The 5,214-nt window shown below is 42.3% G+C and overlaps 1 long non-coding RNA gene across 1 annotated transcript in view; it reads right to left on the reverse strand.

Moving 5' to 3' along the window:
• Positions 1–2,283: 2,283 nt before the first annotated feature.
• The window catches only part of LOC107722864 (uncharacterized), an 18,801-nt gene continuing 15,870 nt past the window's right edge, over positions 2,284–5,214 (reverse strand). The window contains exon 3 of the long non-coding RNA XR_001637852.1: positions 2,284–2,294. This is a non-coding gene — a long non-coding RNA (uncharacterized LOC107722864). The remainder of the gene's footprint in view (positions 2,295–5,214) is intronic.

The following is a 5,214-nucleotide window of genomic DNA, read 5'->3' on the forward strand; positions in this document are numbered from 1 at the left end:
GTTCAATAAAGCTGATATTCGGGTCCTCCACTCTGCTGGTAAAGGGGAATTACCAAAATAAAATTTTATCTGTGAGCTGCCAGAGTTCAATTGAGTCTGAGGAGCATCATGTCTTGGCTGTGTCTCAATCACGCACTGAACTGCATACATTTCAGCGATCACAGCTTTTGGTGGAACAGCAATGTCAGTCTGGGTGTCATTTCTCACCACTACAGGTAAACTATAAGAGCATTTAGCAGGCAAAGTGTATAGTCCGTTAGCCACTAATAATCCGCCTGGCATAGAAGACATTCCTGGCTGCCCTAGTGTTTTTCTGGAGAACGGCGACTTAGATGAACAACTCCATCAAGAACAGCTACACTCCCTGCTGACAGAATTTTAGGAGTAGTTCCCTTCAACGTTACACATCCCAGAACTTCAGTGCTCATTTACTTGTGTCTGACATCCAGAATTTTGAGTACTGCTCGATATCCATTAAAAGCTGGGTTGAGGTTTCCTGGGCTTTCTTGAGCATGGTTCGCATAAAGAGCATCCAGGGAATTGGTTCCCACAAGGACTTGGGGCATGTTCATCAAATCAGGGACCACTAGAGCTAATGTGGTAAATTCTGCTTTTACTCCCAAGAACTCCTTAGGCTATTGTAGAGCTCACTCTGACATTTCCTAAGTAGGGAACTGACTGCCCATTTGCTCCCTCCACTTCTAGTAAAGACTCAAGTGACTTCATAGGGTGATTAGATAGATGATTGTGGTAAAAGGAAAGTGGAATGGTGGTTACTTGGGAACCTGTATCTAGCAAACAATTCAAAGTTCCTTCAACAAACAACTGGGCAGTACACTTCATTCCAACCAATCCTATTGGTAATTTTCTCTGCATTACTTCTTCACAACACTTGTTGAATACTCCTCTAAGTTTGTTAGGGCATGTGGGTCTTTCCTCAGTTTCTGTACACCCTGCTACAGAGACTGATTGGAGTTTAACCGTGGGGATGCAACTCTATTTTTCAGGTCCCAATGAGCCTGTTTCTCCCTCAGCTGACGTTGTTTGCTTTCTACTTTGGCAGGATTTGGATCATTTTCACAATTTATGGCGATATGACTGTCTTCTCCGCAGCGAAAGCAGTAGCCTGGACGAGGTCGAGCCAAGGTCAATCCATCAGTACTGACTGGTTTACTCTCTTCCTGTCTAGACTGCTTGGGCTGTGACATAGCAGAAGGGCTCCTGAACCCGGATGTTCTTCCTGGCTGATGTTTCTGTGATTCTGAGACAGTTAATTGGGCTTTTAACTTTGCAACCTGTCTTGTTAAAACCAGTTAAACTCTGCGGACCCAGATACGGGTCCAAAATCGCGTTAAAAATGTTTATGCTTCATTTACATAGCCTTCCTTATATGGTATCAGCCCATATATGGGTTCATTTGAAAGCTTGGAGTGTCTTCTTTACAAAGAATACCATTACTTTTGGTTTTTTCCCACACACGAATTTCCGCCTAACCATTGCGAATAATTTTTACGAAGAATGTGTATTTTATATATTTTTCACAAAAGAGTCAAGTCATATATCACAAGAAAGCTCTCATTCTCAGGAATTTGACGATGTAGATTATTTCATTGTGTGACAATCACAGATCGGATGATCTTCGATAGAATCGCGATTTAAAATTTTGTCACCTCTGAGCGAATTTACATTTATACTCGTAGCACTGCTTCAGTCAGCCGCAAACAGCCACAAATATCTATATACTCTATATTATCTTTTAGATTAGGATCTCTTCTTTCAAACAAGACCATTTTCACATTTCTGCATGCTTCCATCGGTGAGATATATAGCGTTTTGTCCAGATTGCGCAATAGACGCGCAAACAGGCGCTCTGGCAGAGATGCGCTTCTCCATATCAAAAGCGCTCTCAGCCAGCGCGTCTGATGTTTTAGAGATCTGTGTTCGCTTGTGGACTTCATCAATTTCCTCAGCTTCTGAGCTTCTGTTCTGGACCTTTGGGGAAACTGCAGCTTCCACAGCTTGAACCTGGGCTCGTAGTTCAGTCAGTTCTTTTTTCAGCGAAGTCACATCCACCACTTTGGAACAAGAGGGCTGGCACTTCTGGTGAGTCAATGATTGCATAAAGGCAAGTTGGTTATGAATTTCTGATATTTGTTTTCTCATGGAGTCTGTTTCAGGGGCTGCTCCACTGGCTACCTCATGTGAGTGAGCAGACAACTGATGAACTGCAGCTCGTGACTTAGAAGGGGCTAGACCTTGTTTAGTCATCCTAAAAAAAGACTCCTCATCCGATCCTCCTTTGAAGCTTGCCTGCCTTTCTCCGCTCTGACAGACACTACTAGTTCAGCGAAAGAAGGTGGGTTATTCTTTCTCCCTTCCAGCTGAAGACTGACAATTAAGCCGTTATCCCAGCACCCGCGACAGAACTGCTTCAACAAACACCGATCGCTCTCCCTCTCTGCAATGCCACCTCTCCTCACCGCTGCACTTAACATCACTTGTAATCGATGCAAGTAGCTGGAAGGCTTTTCTCCCTGATTCTGCAACGTCGTCATGAACCAGCAGCACTTCCCCATCCTCCACTGATCCATACACTGATTCCAGCAACTCTAAATATACTGAGGGCGATGATTGTGGGCTAACATGTTTAATTACGTCAGCAGCAGGTGGAAGCAAGCTGTCTAGAATTCTTCTTGTACGAGACAAGTCTGAAACAGATGGATCATCCAGTAGGAATTCCACACTTGCTCGCCATGTTTCGAAGTCTGGTTCATTGGGTGGACGTGGAATTTTCCCTGAGAAAGATCTGAGACTTAGGGAAGTATGCTGGGCTGTCACATCACTTGTCCTCACAACGTGCTCAACCACGACTCTTTGCACACCAGGAGGATCTATCATATCCATAGTCAGAACTGGATGCGGCATCCCTGTGGCTGAAGGGTTGTTAATTCCACCAGTATTAGGTACAGTATTCATCTCATTCTCCTTGGACAGGTTTTGAGTTTTCTGGCATTCAACACCCAGCAATGGAGAAACGTTTGGTGAGAAAGTTCCATCTCTACTTTCTCCCATTCTCTGTGATGTGGCGGGTGAGCCACGGTCATTGAATGAACTGGTTAGTGCTGAGTCCCCGAGTTTGGGAGTCCGCTACATGACAGCTGGGCAACTGTTCAGTGGTAGGGCCAACTGACCTCATCTTTACTAACTCCTCTTGAAGCACTTCTTCAAAATATTTGCCAGTAGCATTAGCAATGGCTTTCAATTTTGCCAGATAGCCCTTAGTAGCATCATCTTTAACTACAGGTGAGTATACACTGCTTAGGGCATGCACAGTGAATATGACATCTGCATTTGACGTGCTAACAATACTTAAAGACAACAGAGGCTTCAGGTTTTTCATTGCAGAGCTATGTGCAAACTCTATTATAGCCTGCCGATGAAATTCAGATGTTGGGTCATCAATAAGCAGATTACGACTAATGCTGCCATACCGTACAAGCCATGCTTCTAAGTTTTGGTCAGATTCACTCAGTGTTATGCCATGACAGCATTGGAAACATTCACGTTTTCTCGTTCCACTATATCCATACTGTTAACACTGGGATAGCTTTGTAAGAAATTATAGTCTGCCTCGACCCAACTTCCACTCCAAATTGTGTATTAAACTATGCTCCTTTCTCTACAAAGAGCTTAATTATCATATAGATAGTTCTTTCCGATCTTAATCATATGTAAATAGTACCTCCAGAGCGATAATTTGTCACTTATAGCGTGGGAGAAGCAGCAGGTCGTCAAGAACCATCTTCTGACCAAAAGGGTACATGAAATAACTGCTATGGATTCTGTTTAATCTTATCACCTTAACATTTGGTTGGAACACTTGAGTCTACCGAAGATGTGGGAACGGAAGGCTATCACTTTCATTGACATCCGCAATTTTCATCTAAAACGAAACTTAATTATATTGGCAAATAAATCACACATTTGTGAAATATAATTACTATGACATTATGGCGCGCTAGCTTCGACTTTGCAATGCAATACAAATACAAACACAAATTTATTTTAATGAGGTTTCAAGATCATTTTTCGCTCCATTTCTCGTTTTCTCAGAGTATTACAGGCATTTCAGTCAAAACGTCCATCACTTCAAGTGTTCAAAGTAAAGCCCTCAGTCTGCTTTTAAAGATCCTTTAGAAAGAAGACTACCGTTGTGTCTAAGGTGATAGTTTCCACTTCTCCCATCTGGGCCTCACATGGTGGGCCTCACGCTGACAATTCTGCTCCACCGGACGGCTGAGGAAGAGAAAGATCCATCAAATTCAGTAGGAGGTGAAGCCACAGACAGGGAAAATACAGATGAGTTTGCTAATCAGTGACACAGGCGCATACAGTGTGTCCAGTATTCCCTAAGATTAATGATGGTTCCTCTTAAAGTCACTGCTGTCTTACTGTATAAGTGAAAGAACGAAATGGCCAATAAAAGCTACATTTTTAATCCAATTTAACTCAGAAAAAGATCAATGTAATTCTGATATCTGAGCATGCAATGTTATATTGGATGACTCAAATGGTTGTTGTAAGTAATTATAGTCTGCCTCGACCCAGCTTCCACTCCAAATTGTGTATTAAACTATGCTCCTTTCTCTACAAAGAGCTTAATTATCATATAGATAGTTCTTTCCGATCTTAATCATATGTAAATAGTACCTCCGGAGCGATAATTTGTCACTTATAGCGTGGGAGCAGCAGCAGGCCGTCAAGAACCATCTGCTGACCAAAAGGGTACATGAAATAACTGCTATGGATTCTGTTTAATCTTATCACCTTAACATTTGGTTGTTCCCACTTGAGTCTACCGAAGATGTGGGAACGGAAGGCTATCACTTTCATTGTCATCCGCAATTTACATTTAAAACGAAACTTAATTTACATGTTGAGCGGGAAGATGAACGTAGTACAGTATAAAATGATTGAGCTTAGGATGTTCGGGGTTCAAGTCTGACTCCGTTGAACCCAAGGTACTACATGTACGTTGTCACTATTATTCTGTAATAAAAGATATTCTTCATCAAGATCTTCGACGTCTTCACTTTTTCTTACATTGGCGAGCCACCCAGCGCAGGAGTTTCCAAAAAGCAGGAAAAAAGGTAAGAAAAGCGGTTTCTTTCTTTTTGCTGGATTTGTCAGGGAAACCCCTTCGTTTAAAAAAAA

Source organism: Sinocyclocheilus rhinocerous, unplaced genomic scaffold (assembly GCF_001515625.1).
Source record: "Sinocyclocheilus rhinocerous isolate Xijiao unplaced genomic scaffold, SAMN03320098_v1.1 scaffold1988, whole genome shotgun sequence".
NCBI classification, from domain to species: domain Eukaryota; kingdom Metazoa; phylum Chordata; class Actinopteri; order Cypriniformes; family Cyprinidae; genus Sinocyclocheilus; species Sinocyclocheilus rhinocerous.